The 17,592-nt window shown below is 38.4% G+C and overlaps 1 protein-coding gene across 3 annotated transcripts in view; it reads left to right on the top strand.

The window, feature by feature from the left end:
- PLAGL1 (PLAG1 like zinc finger 1) overlaps positions 1-17,592 on the top strand; it is a 64,741-nt gene that overhangs the window by 17,492 nt on the left and 29,657 nt on the right. For all 3 annotated transcript variants that reach the window (XM_081250821.1, XM_081250819.1, XM_081250820.1), the window contains exons 3-4: positions 1,470-1,511; positions 16,312-16,385. The gene's annotated coding sequence lies outside the window, so the exon portion shown is untranslated. The remainder of the gene's footprint in view (positions 1-1,469; positions 1,512-16,311; positions 16,386-17,592) is intronic.

Here is a 17,592-nt window from a genome sequence, read left to right as displayed (position 1 = left end):
AACAACTAAGAAACTGTGAGATCTAACCATCATGAAGGGCCGTCAGCCTGGGGAGCAGAATCTGGGTGATCAGATCAAATGTTAGCTCTACTACTTCATAACTGTCTGATATTAGGAAGGTTTTTTTTCTTTCTGAGCCAGAATTTTCTTATTTGTATAAAGGGGATAAACCCACCTATTCTCAGGTTGTTGTGATCAATATAATATACACCAAGTGGCCTACACAGAAAATATTCATAGGTCAAGCAAAGGCTTTTTCTCAATTAAAATAATGAAAAATAATGAGGTATTTTAAGAAGTAAATCTGAGATTTAGTACGGGGAGGGTGACATAAGGAAGGAAAGAGGTGGGGGTCCGTGGAAGATAAAGTCCTTAGTTTAATATCCTGAAAAGAGTGCTTTGGGGCAGCCCTAGGCTCTTGCTTATCTCCAAGGGAAGGTATGTATCTTTACTATCTCAACCTAATAATTTCTCTTGAGCTTCAGTGTCCTGATTTGTTAAATGACGTTAATAGGAATTGCTTTGATGACCTTGATAAGGATCCTTTGATAGAGTGGTGGAGATAAGAGCCAAGGGAATGGGTTGGAAAGTGAATAGGAGGTGAGGAAATGGGGATTATCTGTTTTCAATTCTTTTCTGTGAAGTTAATCTGAGAAAGTTAGTCTGTGAAACATAGTGGGAACTGGAGGGCAATGCGAGGTCAGTGAAGGTTTTGTTTATTAAAGGTTGGGAAATACCAGAGCATGATTGTGTGTTGGGGAGAAGTACCTCTAGTAGAAAGGGAGACGATGATAATGGAGAGAAAACTTTGGATGGCAAGGTGGGGTTGACCTTTGGTGCTAGGAAGAGAAATTTGTAGGTTTAGCATTGGGAAGATGAGATGCTCCGTCCAGTAGCACGTTCGCTCTCGCTCGCTCTTGCTCTCTCTCTCTCTCTCTCTCTCTCTCTCTCTCAGTGAAGCATGAAGTAGGGATGTTAGCAGAGAGATGTATGTACAAGTGTGGGGAGTGGGAGCCACAACTACTGAGCTCGCATGCTACAACTACTGAAGCTCACATGCTGCAACTTCTGAAGCCTGTGTGCCTAGAGCCTGTGCTCTGCAACAAGAGAAGCCACTGCAATGAGAAGCCTGCGCACCACAATGAAGAGTAGCCCCTGCTTGCTGCAACTAGAGAAAGCCTGCAGGCAGCAGCAAAGACCCAATGCCGCCAAAAATAAATAAATAAATTTATTTTTAAAAGACCAGTGTATTGTATAATATATATGATATATATATACACACATATAGTAATTGTGACATTGCACTTCAGTTTTGTGAAATATTGCCACTGGGGAAACTGAGTAAAGGATACTGAAGATCTCTCTTAAAACTTCATGTGAATCTGCAGTTATCTCAATGAAGTTACAAATAAAAATGCACACACAACTACTATATAAAACTAATATATAATTTTTACTTTTGTTTTTAGGTTTTTGCCGCCTGATTGACAACATAGTCATCATTGGCTTTTGTAAGTTGATATTTTCATTTCTTTATCCTTCACCTCCAACCTTGTATATTTTCTAATTACATGAGAGTCTTTTTCTAGAGGACCTGAACAAAAATTAGAGCAAAACCTTTCTTTTATTTGGTTCTTATATTATTTTAAAGAAAGTCTCACTTTTTCTCATACAATTAGGTGATAGTTATTTTGAGAAGGTTTGAATTACACATCTTGGGCTACGGCCATCTGTTTCTTTGGAGTGACTTTCTATCAGGGTTATGATTAGCAGGAGCAAAGTGCCATCTGTGGAGCTGAGGTGGCACATCCATCCATCCTGTTGGACATCACAGTCTTCACCTAGAACATCCTTGTGGCAGATGGTAAGAGGGGCACAACATCCTGGGAGAAAGCCACTAATGTGAATGGTTTGACTAATGAGGTATAACCAATTCTGTTTCGTTTATCTGTGCAAATCTGGCAATGAGATGAAAAGAAGGGAGAACTGCAGATTGGGAGAATTTAGCTTTATTCTCATTTTATCATTTGGAGTAGCTATATTTCTGTTCAGTAACTTTTTCTTGTAGCATATTGAAGAAGAATTTAGATCTCCTGTTTCATGGTAGTTTTTTTAATTCAGTGAAATCTAAACATTTGAAATAGATTTGAACAAACATTTTTAACCTGGGAAATGAATTAGCCCCTCTATCACTGAAAACATTTACAGTATTAAATGGCTAATCCTCTCCAGTCCAGCCAAACTTTCTTCTTCCTTCGTCTTCCTCCTCTCAGTCGATGGCACCTGCATTCCCCCAGTTGCTCGGATAGCCTCCGTGGCACCATCATCCCCTCTTCTCTCTGTCACCCCCTGTACACTCAGCTGTCAGGAAATACTGTCAGCTCTGCCTTAAATACATCTAGAAGATGACTGCTTTTCACCATGTATTCCGCTACCATACTGGTCAAAGCCTTCATCTTTTTATCAAAATAGCCTCCTAACTTGTTTCCCTGCTTTTACACGTTCTCCCCTATAACCCATTCTCCAAATGGCAGCCAGATAAATTATTTAAAACTCTTAAGTCTGATCAGGTTACTTTTCTGCTCCAGTGACTCCGGTGCCTCTCTTCACAGAGGCTTATCGACTTCTACATGATATGGGCCCCCATTACCTCTGATCTAACCTAACCTATTACTGCTCCCCCTCACTCACTGCTTTAGCCATACCAATATTCTTATTCCTACATGGGGGTTTTGCAATTACTGTTCCCACAAATAGCCACATGACTCACTTCCTTACCTCCTTTAAATCTTTGCAAAATTGTCATCTCTGCATCCAGGCCTTCCCTGACTACCTTATTTCAAATTACCACCGTTTCTCCCTGCCTTACACTCCCAGCACTTCCTATCACTACAGTACTTTATTTATTTTTTATTATTTTTAAAATAAATTTATCTGTTTTTATTTATTTTTTGGCTGCATTGGGTCTTCGTTGCTGCATGGGGGCTTTCTGTAGTTGTGGTGAGAGGGGCTACTCTTTGTTGTGGTGCGTGGGCTTCTCCTTGCAGTGGCTTCTCGTTGCAGAGCACGGGCTCTAGGCACGCAGGCTTCAGTAGTGGCACGTGGGCTCGGTAGTTGTGGCTCGCGGGCTCTAGAGCGCAGGGTCAGTAGTTGTGGCACATGGGCTTAGTTGCTCCGCAGCATGTGGGATCTTCCCGGACCAGGGCTCGAACGCATGTCCCCTGCATTGGCAGGCGGATTCTTAACCACTGCACCACCAGGGAAATCCCAGTACTTTATTTTTTTAACCACCTTCTGTTATATATTTTACTTGTCTTTCTCCCTTTCACTTGAAGATGAACTCTACGAGAGCAGTAATTTTTGTGTGTTTTGTTTACAAAGATGGGAAAGTGGGATAGGGAAAATGGATTGTATAGCGGTTACTGACTTTGCCTAATACAACCTTCTCTTGTTGCCTCGTGACCACAGAGATAGGTAAGTGAAAAAAGCAACTAAAATCTCAATCATCTGTATATTTCTAAGGATTACTGGGAGAAAAACTAGGTTTGAAATTTCTTCTAAGAATATACTTCATTTTCTTTTCAGTGCTTGTTTGATCAGAAGTTCTTTGGTAAAAATGAGTAGATATTGATACTTTCAGTAAATGACTCCTAATACCATTTTGTTACTGAAGATTTAGAGTGTTCTATCAGAATTTAGTTCTAGAGTGTGCTTTTTAAGAGCTATAAATTAAGAGCAGACAGAATGGTGGATAGCACAAGTTTTAGAATCAAGTGTAGCCTGGCTTGAATTCTGGCTGTGATTCCAGTGAGTACACCATAAGCAAGTTAATGAGGCTTTCTTAGCCACAGTTTGTCTTTTATAAAATTGAAATAATAATAGTTGTGAGGCTTATGAGGATTAATTTAGGTGATAGAACTGGCCATTAGCAACATTCAGTAACTATTAATCCTTTAATCTGATATTGCTCAGTTTTATAAGCTTGAGATACTAGTAATAAATTATTTTACAGTGTACTTTGTAGAGAAGACAGTCCTTTATAATTTATGTCATTACATATAGTAAATTTTGAAAAAATTATGTATATTTTATGGAAGAGAAAATGACTAGGAGACATGAGCTGCTCTGTAATGTGACCCCAGAACATTTTTTGCATATTTTGTAATCTCTACACTTTAGCAATGTAGAGAGGATGAAATGAGATAGTGTAGATTTGTCAGTACTTATTTGTAACTATAAAACATTAATGCAAATGTAAGGTATTGGAATATCATACTGAGGGGGCTTCTACCATGACTTCCAGTCATGATGTAGTAACAGGAACTGGATTTATTATCCTACCTTAGCAAAACAAACAAACAAACAAACAAAACCCCATAAAATGTATGAAACAAAGGTTTTCAGACATTGGGTGACAAGTGGCATAAGACAGTTAACCCTGAGATAAAGGAAACAAATGATGTGCCCAAGACCACAGTGTAAGAGGGGAACCCAAACACAGCCCAGTAGTCACCCTGAATTGACGTGATTAAGCTGGCAATTCAGGGAGGTTGAAGCAGCTAGAATTTGCAGGACAGAGGACCAGAGAGAAGAGAGCTCTGGAGCTCTTCGGAGGGTTCCCTTGGAGCCTTCAGCTGAGTGCTGATTAGTGCATGCTTATGAGAGAACTACCCAAGGCTTGGAGAAAAACCACTGGGAAGGGAAAGTTAGCTCATGTAGGGCTGGGATGTGTGCATCCCCACCATTCAGAGTAGAAAAACTTTGTAATACAGGTGGCATTACATGGAGTGCTCAGAAGGGTGAGGCAAAATTAGCCCTAGACTAAAGGCTGCCCTGATCCTACCTAAAAAATCTTAAAAGTGGGAATTCCCTTGTGGTCCAGTGACTAGGACACAGGTTTTCATTGCCGTGGACCTGGGCTCGATCCCTGACTGGGGAACTGAGATCCCACAAGCTTCACTGTGTGGCCAAAAATACAAAACAAAACAAAATCTTAAAAGTGAGCCATTAAAGAGGAATCATAAAAGTTTTTTAGTAAAGGTCCAGATGGAAAATACTTTAGGCTTTACAGGCAATATGACGTCTGCTGCAACTACTTAGCTCTGCCATTGTAATGTTAAAGCAGTCATAGACAATATGTAAATGAATGGGGGTGGCTGTATTCTAATAAAACTTTATTTACATAAATAGACTCTGGGACAAATTTGGCTTGTGCACCATAATTTGCAGACTTCCGGTTTACAGGGTCAAACTGTGGAACTTCCTTGGCAGTCCAGTGGTTAAGACTCCACGCTTCCATTGCAGGGTGCACGGTTTAGACCCCACATGCCGCATGGCGCGGACAAAAAATTAAAATAAAAAAGAAAAGGGTCGAATTGTTTCTAGTCGCTTAACTCCAACTCAGAACAAAGCTCAAGAATATATAAAGAAGCACAAAATATGCAGCACCTAACAAGGTAAAGTACACAATGTCTAGCATTCAATCAAAATTTACCAGATATGCAAAGAAACAGGAAAATTCAGTAGTAAGAGAAACTTCAATCAATAAAAATAGACTCAGAAATGAAACAGATATTAATAAACAAACTTAATAAACATTTTAAGTAATTTAATAAGATTTTAATAAATAACATTCACTAAATGAAGATATTAAAAACATTAGTATAACTAAGTTTTGTATGTTCAAGATAATAGAGGAAGCATACATTTGTTAAGAAAAGACATGAAAGCTATAAAATGACCCAAATTGATCTTCTAGAGACAACATAAACATCTGAGATGAAAAATACACTGGATAGGATTAACAGCAGACTAGACACTGTAGAAAGATTGCATGAACTTGAAGACACAGCAATAGAAATTATACAAAATAAAACACACACACACAAATCCTGGGAAAAAAAGCCCATCAGTGAGCTATGGGATAACTTTAAACAGCCAAAAAATATTGTGTAATTAGAGTCTCCAAAGGAGGGAGGGAACAGAAAAATTTTTTTTTAAATAATGGCTGAAAATTTGCTAGATTTAATGAAAACCATAAGCCCACAAATCTCAGAAGCTCAATGAAAAGCTAGCAATCACCAAAAAAAAAAAAAAAAGGAAAGAAAAAAATGAAGAAAATTCCACCAAGGCACCACATTAATCGGATAATTTAAAACCAGTAATAACGAGAAAGATTTTAAAATAGAGAATGAAGAAACTATACATTTAGAGGAAAAAAGAACGACAGCAGACTTTTCATCAAAAGCAAAGCAAAAGCCAGAAGACAGTGGAGCAATGTCTTTAAAGTAGTGAAAGAAAAAACTGTTAACCTAGAAATCTATAGCTAATGAAAATGTTTTTCAAAAAAGATAGTGAAATAAAGACATTTTCAGACATTCAAAAGCTTAAAGAGTTAATCACTGTTAGACCCACACTACAAGAAATGTTAAAGTCCTCAGGAAGAAAGAAAATAATACCAAGTGGAAATAAAGAGCACCAGAAATGGTAAACACCTGGGTAAATGTATAAAGTTTTGCTTTTTTAAATTTAAATCTTTTTAAAAAGGTAATCGTTAAAACAAAATAGTAATAGTGGAGTTGGGGTTTATAACATATAAAAGGTGTGACAATAATTGCACAAAGGTCAGGAGGGGAAAAATTGAAATATAATATTAAAGTTTTTTTTTTACTATATGTGAAGAAGTACAATATCCCTTAAAGGGATATTGTAATAAGTTAAGGATATAGCCATAAACCCTAAATCAACACTAAAGCATAAAAAAATAGTCATAAGACAAAGGAGATAAATCAGAAAAAAAAAATAATTAGTTCAAAAGAAGGCAGGGAAAAAGGGGAAAGGGAATGGAGAACAGATGGGACAAATACAAAAAAAGCAAGATGCTACATTTCAACCTAACCATATCAATAATCACATTAAGTATAAATGGTCTAAATACTCTCATTAAAAGGCAAAGAATATCAGATTAGGTTCAAAAAACCCCCAAAAAACAAGGATTAACTCTATGCTGCCTGCAAAAATAGTGTACAACATATATATAAAGACAAATAGATTACAAGCTAAAGGATGGAAAATAATATACACTTCAGCACTAATTTTTTAAAAAGCCTGTGGACTTCCACGGTGACTCAGTGGTTAAGAATCTAGCTGCCAATGCAGGGGACACAGGTCCGATCCCTGGTCTGGGAAAATCCCACATGCCGCGGAGTGACTAAGCCCGTGTGCCACTGCTACTGAGCCTGAGCTCTAGAGCTCATGTGCTGCAACTACTGAAGCCTGCACACCTAGAGCCCGTGCTCCGCAACAAGAAAAGCCACTGCAAAGAGAAGCCCATGCAGTGCAATGGAGAGTAGCTCCCACTCGCTGCAACTAGAGAAAGCCCGGGCGCAGCAACGAAGACCCAACACAGCCAAAAAAAAAAAAAAAAAGCCTGGAGTGGGGACTTCCTTGGTGGTCCAGTGGTAAAGAACCTGCCTTGTAATGCAGGGGATGTGGGTTCAATCCCTGGTCGGGGAACTAAGATCCCATGCGCCAGGGGCAACTAAGCCCGTGCACCACAACTACTGAGCTCGTGTGCCTTAATGAGAGAGTCCATGTGCTGCAAACTACAGAGCCCATGTGCTGTGGACCCCACGTGTCACAACTACAGAGCCCATGTGCCCTGGAAGCCCGCGTGCCACAGTGAAAGATCCCTTATGCCTCAACAAAGATCCTGCGTGCCGCAACTAAGACCCGATGCAGCCAAAAAAAAATACAAGAAAATAAATAAGTTTTTTTTTTTAAAAAGCCTGGAGTGGCTATATTAATATCAGACAAAGTAGAAATTAGAGCAAAGAATATTGCCAGGGAGAAAGAGGATTCTTTCATAATGATAAAGTAAATTCATCAAAAAAACATCATCTTAAATGTTTATGCACCTAATAACAGGGTTTCAGTATATACAAGGAGAAATAGACACATCCACAAATGTAGTCAGATTTCAGTACCGTCTCTGAACAGGTACATCAAGTAGATAACAAACCAATAAAGATATAGAAGGCTAAAACACCACTATCAACCAGCTTGACCTAATTGACAGTTATAGAACACTCTACCCAACAAAAGCAGAATACACATTCTTTTCAAGCATGCCCAGATTTATCAAGATAGACCATATTCTGGGTAAAAAAAACAAGACAATTAATTTAAAAGGGTTTAAATCATACAAAGGTTAAATCAGAACAGAAAGGTATCTGGAAAAGTATCTTATAACTAAATAACCCAGGGGCACATTCTAGGCCATACAGAACATGTTACATTTCAAAGAATGCCAGTCATACAAAATACATTCTCAGACAACAGTGGAAATAAAATGGAAATTAATAACAAAAAGATAGTGTAAAAATTCTCAAATATTTGGAAATTAACACACTTCTAAATAATGCCTGCTGCATCAAAGAAGTCTCACGAAGTATTTAAAAATACTTTAAAGTGAAATATAGTCTATAAAAATGTGTGGGATGCAGCTAAAATAGTGCTTGGAAGGAAATTTATAGCATTAAATGTTTATATTAGAAAAAAACCTAAAATCAATAATTGAAGTTTCCAACTTATGAAACTAGAGAAGAGCAAATTAAACTTAAAGCAAGCAGAAGAAAGTAAATAATAAAAATTAGAGAAGTCAACAAAATTGAAAATAGGAAAATGATAAAGAAAAATCAACAAAATGGAAAGCTGGTTTCTTTGAACAAGATTAATAAAATGATAAACATATAGCGAGGCTAACCAAGGAAAAAAGAGAGAAGACATAAATTACCAGTATCAGGAAGGAAAGAGGAGCCATGACTACTGACCTCGTGGATTTTACAGGGCTAATGAGAGAATACTACAATCTCTGCCCACAAATTTGAAATGGACCAAATCCTAGAAAGATTACAAACTACCAAAACTCCCTCAGGGAGAAACAGATTACCTGAACAGCTCTATATCTATTAAAGACATCAAATTAATAGTATATGTTAAAAACAAATAAACAATACCACCACCACCAAAAACCTTCCAAAAAAGAAAACACCCAGGCCCAAATGGTCACCCTGGTGAAGTTTACCAAATCACCCATGTGACATAAATGAAAAGGGTAATTGGGAAATATTTTCAACTGAATGGAAATGAAACATATTTCCAAATAATTAGGATGCAACTATAGCAGTGCTTAGAGGGAAACTTATAGCACTAGGTATCTATATTAGGAAAGAACAGTCTCAAATTAATGGCTCAAGGTAAGGGATTGTTAAAATTGCCTTCAAATATCTGAATGTCTTTTGTTAAAAAACATGTTTCATATTGTTGGAGAAGACAATTAGAAGTGGTTATAAAAAGGCAATTCTTAGCCCTTCATAATAAAGAAATAATGATCAAAGTTCCACAGCTATGGACTGAGTTTCTTTAGTGAGACATGCTTCCTTAGACATTCTTAAGGGTTCTTCCCAACTATTAATTTCTGAGATAACTGGTAGTGAAGGAAAAAAAAATTTCTCAGTGTTAATAGGCTATAGATAAACAAGCACATTTAAACTGATGTGTTATATAGTAGGTAATGCAATGTAAGAATGAGCAGTAATTTTTAAAAATCACAGAACTATAGAATTAGAAGGAGCCTTAAGTGGTGTTGAGTCAAACAACAGTGGCCTCGATTCCCTGCCTTTTTAAATATCAAAGCGCTGGATAAAAACCATTTTTAAAGGGGGAACCATTGAAGTTTGCAGATCAGCACAACTAAATCACTGAATGACATATTCAGAATTCAGAGAAAATCCCATGAAGCTCAAGAACAATCAAGAATATTCTAGATGTGCTTGTGTACCAGGTAGAAGTTGGATAAATGCCATCTGCTTTCCAAAGCCTTTTCTGGCTCTCCAAGACTTACTGGCCTGTCTCTGTCTTCCCATAGTATTTTGTACAGTCTGCACTGTAGCATCTACATACCATCATCTATCAATAAGGGGTCATGAAAAATGAGACAAGGAGTTAAAAAGTAAGGTTTGCCTTTTATCACTGGCAGTCTTTTCTTGTGCTAGAAAGTTAATCCATTTTCTCCTAGTGAGTAGCATGAGGGTCAAATGAAGTAAGACATGTATTAGTTCTTTGAAAACTTTAACGCACTAGTTACATAAAACAAATATTCCTATTAGGTATTTTTCTCTTCGTGTGGCAATAGTCTGTGAATTTCTGCCTAACACCAATACATTTCTACTTAAAATGGTTAAACGGCAAGAAGTAAAACTGATTGTACAGAAAAACAACATTGCTGCTTTATAGCAACCACGGAATTGCCTCAGTTTTTTTTTTTTTTTTTAAGACAGTTCAGTTAGTGTTTCTATTTTGTGTAGTAGCTATCTTTTATGACAGTTTGATCTTGGTTTATTACTTGGCCCCATAAAATCCTAGACTTGAGTGCTAAATTTTTAGTGCTAGAGGGAATCATGTAATCTAGAGGCTAAAAGTTAAATTTTGTGTCTTTTTATTGAAAAGGAAGCATTTTCCCCCTTTTAACAAGTTTTATATTGGTTTGATTTTCAACATCAATGATAATAGCTACCATTATTGAGCATTTCTTATATGCTAACACTGCTCCAGGTGCTTTACACAGGTTATCTAATTCTATCCTTTGCAAGCCCTGTGAAAGAAGGTATTATTCCTCTTTTACAGATGAGGAAACCGAGGTTCTGGAAATACTGTTAAATTGCTTTATTTAAAAAACTACTAAAAGGTGACACTAAAATTTGAATGTGAACCTGACACCAGAGTCCATACTCTTAAACACTGCCTCCTTGAATGAGTGGTACAATGCATTGGGCTTAGAAATAGATTCTGATTACTTATTTAATACAGTTACGGAGAACGTCAGTGAATAATTACATGCAGAGGTGGTAGCTAGGGGCAAAGGAAACAGCATGGGATTTAGAAACAGTATTTAAAGTTGTGACTCATATACTTATTTGTTCTGTGACTTTGGCAAATCAATTTATTACCTCTCTTGAGGCTTTTTTCCTCATTCAAAAATAGAAATTCATAAAACCACCTATCTCAGATGGTTATGGTGAAGATCAAATTGATGTTTCTAAGTGCTTTGTAAATGCTTTTGAAAAGTATATAAGTGAATTGATGAGTATATGTTGTCATTTGCCATAGCCGTTCTTCAAGTAGTAAATTTTCTGAGTGCTTTTAAAAAATGATTTGATTTACAGAAACGTAGTGAGTTTCCAAAGCAGCTCTATTGAATTAGAGTGATCTATTATAGAAGGAGGTTCTACTCATAAGACCAGCTTTCTTCGATGAAGTACATCGTTTTTGAGGAACGATTATTTCACAATAGTTCGTAAAGGAATTCTTCACGGATGTTTGTCTCCATTTTGGAAGAGCAGGGAGACACAGAGGCCAAAGTGAATCAGTGCCAGAGTCAGCTTTGAGGTTCCTAATATAACTGTCACACTGAGCCTACCAAGAATTCCACTACCTTTCCTGCGCAGTTGGGAGTTCTGTATTTTCTAAGTTTATTTCTGTCCCAGTTTGAGAAAAGTGAAAGTCTTTACCTTCAGGACTGTTCAGTACCCTATACAAAATGGCATCTTTGGCAGTCAAATGAATAATCAATGAATGGACCCCCCCAGGTCAGTCCCGAAGCTCCTAAGATGGGCACGTGGGAAGGTTGTGTTCTGTGTCATGGAGTGAGTTCTCCATACCTTTCATTCCAGTATTGTTTATTTTCTTTTTGGTTTAGGAATTTTGAAACTTAACCCATCTATTCCCATGTTGACTCAGGAATAGCAGCAGAAATGGAGGGGAGCACAATAAAATGAACGCGTTTTGTTACGGGCTGTCGTGAACGTGGTGTCAAAGTAGCAGCTCGGAATTCAGTGGAGACTTTGGAAGTCTTTTAATTCTGTGTGTTCAGTGTAGGTAACCAATCAGATTAATCCACTTTCTTTCCTAGTCCCTCTGGCTCTCCCCTCCCCCCTCGCTAACCCTCTTCACTCACATGCGCGTGCCGCGTGCGCGCGCGCACACACACACACACACACACACACACAGCTCATTCACCCACAGACTGTCATTTAAGAGCTTGGATTACCAGTTTCGGTGATTACCTAGCTCACATCAAAAAGCTAACTGTTCCATCTCTGTTCATGTTTGTGTTTTGCAAACAGAATTTGTGCAAACGGAGTCTCTCTAGGTCGCGTGGCCTTCTCTGGAGATGAGGCCTGAGGGAAGCCCCAGGAGTTACAGCTCTCAGTTCACCCCACGGTAGTAGTTTACTGGGTGTGAACCAAGAAGGGCAGTGCGGGTAGCCGACCTCCCATCATCAGCAGAACCATCAGGTTGAGAATAGAGTGTCCCAGTGGTTTAGGTATGGTGACACGAAAGAAACTGCAGATTCAGTGAGACCATCGCTTGTGGGATTGCAGGGTGGAGAAAGAAAGGGAGAGTGAGCGAGCATAGTTTATTTATGGAATGTCGGGGGGCCATCGTGGCTCAGCGGGCCCTAGAAGCGGAGGACTTCCCTCAGCGCTTGTTTTCTCCCTCTGACCTTGGATGAACTAGCGAGCAGTATATTATGCCGGGTGATTGTGCTGGTTTGTCATGGTTAGCATTCTGGACTGTCACTGGAATGTAGGAAACGGATGAATTTGAATTGAACCATGAGGTGGTCTGCCGGCCCTCTCCTTGTCTCGAGGAAACCTGTCGCTGTTTGTCTGGGCCTGGCCTAATGAAAGCAGTGGAGGGAAAGAGAGGTGGGCCTTTGATCTCTTTGTTGCAGCTGCTCCCTGGGAACTCACTGAAATCAATGCCCTGTTTTCCTGAAGGAATGAATGGCTCTGCCTAACTAGCTTTGTGAAGCCGTGGGGGAATTCACTGCCTCTGTTTATTGACAGCTGAAAAGGAGCACATGGGGTGGAATGGACCTTCTTGTGAAAACCAGGCACAGGGAAAATTAGACCTCAATTTAACACAGAGGAATTTGGAAATTCACCCCAAAGGAGACGTGGTTTCTCATGCTTACATTAGAATTCCTCAAGTTTGGGGCTAGTGTGTAGTGAACAATGGAGGTTCTGTCACAACTGTGTTATAAGCAGGAATATGATGTGCATAATAAATGACGTTAAGTAGAAGTGGATTCAATACCCTCCTTAGTTTTTTAAACACAGAAGTAGAGAAAGACAAATATTAACCATGATATAATCAGGTGATTCTTTTATTTTTGCTTTAAGAAGAAGAGAAAAAAATGGGTACTTATTTTAGGCATGGTTAATGTGGTATCACTAAGTCTCTAGAATGTGTCTTTCATTCATTTATGTTTCAAAACATCTTTGAACTTTGTGTCTAAGTTTCATTCACTTAGCTGTTTGTGCTGTTCTGGGTTGTGTGTGTTGAGTGGAAATACTACAAATCACATTTATTTTTAAAATGTTTATTCTTGGGATGTTATAACTGGAAGTCTGCGTCAAACATAAATGAAACTGGCTTGTAGACCAATTTAGCACTTGCGATGAGAACAGTTCATAAATCCTAAAACTACTGCCTTACTTTTGACAACACAGTAAAGAAAAAGTCGAGTTTATCACAAGGAAACATCACCATACCTTCTTTTATCTCTCCCCTCACTTGCTTGATTTCCCAGGAAGAATTTATAGCTTTTTCCTTTGGCCCTCAGCCCTTTGTGCACACCTCTATTATAACACTTAACACATTGCCCTGTAGCTCTTTGTTTAGGTGTATTCTTTTAGCTGGAAGTAAAGCAGCTGTGTCGTATTCATTTTTATATCTCCAAACCCAGCAAAGCTCTTGGCTCAGTGAATGTGTGCTGAATGAATGGGGATTGATAGCTCCCTGTACATTACTTTGAATGTAATTACTTATCCAGGCTTCAACTGCAAATACTACATTTAGGAAAACCTGATTGATCTATTGTTACCTGATTGGTGCCATAGCTTTTAAAAATCTTTCCTTTATGGAGAATTATTAAACAGTTTTTCAATGTGGCAAGTTTGTTGGGCAGTCCGTCAGCCTCTGAACAGGAGGCATAGAAAGCGTATGGCATTGCCCTTCTCAAATCCAAGCTCTCTTCTATAATATTCTTTAAAAAACATAAGTCTCAGCACAGTGTTTAGGTATTTTCAGTAAGAAGATGAAAAAACGTTTAATTTAGAGTTTTGTAGACTTTCACCTGACCAGATTTAGTGATTGAGATGGATAGACTTCCATTTTCAGGTTTTCATTCTATGATGTAACGTTAAATAATGCAAAACAAAACCTTTGACAGTTTCTTTAACCAGCTTTACCACCACTCTATGTTATGAACCTCTTGTCAAAGGAAGCAAGCACCTTTACTTCTAAGTGAAAAGTGTGTAAGGGAAATTTTCATTCTAGAGGACTACTGTGATTTCACAGGACCCTAGGACAAGCCCAATTTCTGAGTTATTCTCAAGTTAAACCCGATTTCTTTTTAAACCAGAGCTTTAAGTGGGAAATAGTTGTCAAGATTCTTTGAGAAAAATAACATCTTAAAATCATAATGGAAAACTTTAGAAAAGGTGAGGGTAGGGGAGAGGTATGTAAGCACCCAAGTACAGGAACTGGCTAATATTTTATTCTCCATGTTATTTTTGTTTTGTTTTTACCACAAAGATTACGTTAAAAGCAATCTGTTTGGTTTTCTGTCTGGATTAAAAGTAGGGATGAAGTTTAAAATACAGGTTTACAAATTTATGAGTCGTGGTAGCAGTCTTGTAGAGGGATAGGTGCTTGTATAGGTCATACAAATGTGGTCGATTCAGCAGGCTGTGATTCTGCTGAGATTTTAGATTTCTTACAAAACAGGAAAATTACCATGGCCTTGATCATTGATAGACTCTCGCCCCCGTAAGTATTAACTTGTAGATAAGAAAGCTGTAAGCCTCTGACTTAGGTTTTATAACTCGGCTGCTCAATCCTCCCAGTTTCTGGAAGTAATTTCGTGTGACATCATACCAAAGTCGGGAGGGGTGGAGGATGGAAGGAGAAGTAGGAAATCAAACGACACTTTTCCGTTTGATGTTTCAGCTTAAAAGCGGTGAGGCGTATCTTGTCTACATTGATAGAACTACAGACAGGCCCCAGGGAGTGACTGTAGTTAAAAGTTGTGTTCTTGCTGTGTTTATAGAACCAGATAACGTCAACTACATGATCCTCCATAAAAGAGTCCTTTTCTCAGGCCTGAAGACTTGTCCTATACAAGAAGAATTTCAAATAATTTAAGTCAGACCCTCAAAATATGTTTGGGGATCAACATATATTAGATCTTTGTATTTATGTGTGTGTTTATCTCCACAGACAAACTTCCTAGCAGAAAGATACTTCCCTCTTAGCCAGCTTCCCATCCATCCAAATAAAGCGGCCCTAATACAGGCTGATCTAGTCACTGAAAGGGAAACATCCTCCTTACGGGTTAGGTTGAATTACAAGAAAGACGGGTATGCTTACTGTCAACAAGTCCTGCCCTTCAGGCCTCTCCTCTGAGTAGTAAGCTTGTCTTTGAAAAAAAAACTTGCAGTTAAGCAAAGGTTCCTTTGGTTTTGGGTTTTTTTTTTTTTTGGTTTGGTTTTTGTTTGCCTGTTTGTTTGTTTTTGGCCTTTTAATGGTCTTTCCTTGCTCTTTGTCATCTTCTTCCCCTCTTCCCCAGTGCACGCTCAGCCCTACTTGGGTACTTGCTTCCTTTTCCTAAAGGATAACGTTCTTAGTTGACCCTTTTACAAAAGGTTCTGATTATCATCTGATTTCTTCCTGAGGCTCTGAGAAATTTTCACTTGAATTGGGGTCTCTGGAAAAGAATTGCAGATACAGGAGTCCACCTTGCTTCCCAGGTGCAGTGTCCAGCACTTCGCTCACATTAACTCATTTAATCCTCAACAGGCTTTTAGGCTATAGGTATGGTTATCGGCTCCATTTTACAGGCGAGAAGCTGAGGCAGAGAGCTGTTCAACAAGTGGTGTGAGGTTTCTGAGTGGCTCTGGGTGACACCTGGATCTGAATGTAGGCATTCTGGCACCATGGCCCCAGCTCGTCCCCACGTCACCACGTTGTCTCTCTCAAACTAAAAATCCTGTAAGAACTTAGAGGTGTGTCTCTGGAAGGTTGGAATATAACACGGTGGCATACTGACGGAAAGAAGTTTTTGATCCCGGCGTTCCTGAACTCACACTCTGTATATAAATGTCTCCTAACACAGTATCGCTGTGGTTTTTCTCGATGCCTTTTTTTTTTCTTTAACCTTTTGACATTTTTTTCCTCTTCTAGGATTGCTCTCACATCTGATGTGGCCTCTGTTTCATGTCACATCTGAAACTCCTCTGTACCTCAAACTTAGAAAGGTAAGTGTGTCTCCGCTACCCCCGCTGACTTCTGCCCAGGCTGCTCTCTGTGGCCCGTTGTGAGTCTGTGTTCTCATTCTCTTACGTTAGAGCACACGCCAAAGCTTCCCGCTCTCCACGGTAGAGGGGGTTATGTTCCAGAAAACACTTGCTCTCCGAGAATTTTCATTTGAGGAACTGCAGACCTTGAGGGAAAAATTATGGTTGGGGAATATGAAAGCCTATTTTTCACTCTTTAGAAAAATCAAGAGAACATGCTAAGAACTGTCATTGATATTCATATAACTTTAGAAATAAGGGGCACTATACAAATGCCTTTTATTTATCATGACTTGTTTACTAGAAACTTGTGATCTCCCTCCCTGACACTTAAAAAGATGTTTTCAAATAACAAATTAATGCTAGGGGAAATTTGGGGGTATTAGACTCCATTTAGAATCATATTTAGTATGTTGCATACATTACAATTCAGAGTCTCTAAATCATGCTCCTAAAGTCATAATGGGAGGTGATTCTCAATTTGCATATATTCTGTCCAAATTTCCTAAAATTATGAAATAAGTATGCCACTAAATCCAGTGGAGGTAACCTAAATTTGCCCCTAAATTTGAGGGAACTTGTGGTCGACAGGATCCCCAATATTTATCAGAAGTTTTGATTTTTTATTTTTCTCCATCATACATATAGAGATTATGATTTGTTTTAAGCACCTATTTCAAAATAATGACACTTAGTCATTAAATTTCATATCCGACATTTTGGTTGTTTTTCTCCTGTAACATGTATTAGTTCTCTGTTTTAAGCCCATTGCCTTCTTCACCCCAAAGGAACCCTCCCCCTGTTTTGCAGCTTTAGTGCTGTGTTGCTTAACCATAACTTTTGGCCTCTCTCCACATATTTTTTTGCAAAATGTCCTTGACTGTAATATGCCATATTTTTTTATTCCAGTCTTCTCTGTAAGTTTTCTTATATCCCATCTTACACTTGAGTTTTTTTGGGGTTTTTTTTCTCCTAAACTAGATGAACCACTTCCAAATTTATTTTGCTCTTGGACTGACTTCTAGAAAGGCTGTCCACAGCTGCTCCAGGTGAAGGGCCAAAGTGAAATATTAGATGTGTGTGTTTAAATTCCTGTTCTCCAAATGGTTCTAATTGAAATTAATCCACTTCCCCACTTATACATTCAAAAGAAAGATTCTAGCAAAAT

Source organism: Mesoplodon bidens, assembly GCF_964165515.1.
Source record: "Mesoplodon bidens genome assembly, chromosome: 12".
Taxonomy (NCBI): domain Eukaryota; kingdom Metazoa; phylum Chordata; class Mammalia; order Artiodactyla; family Ziphiidae; genus Mesoplodon; species Mesoplodon bidens.
The sequence above is the reverse complement of the archived record's forward strand: the minus strand, read 5'-3'. Positions and strand labels throughout refer to the sequence as shown.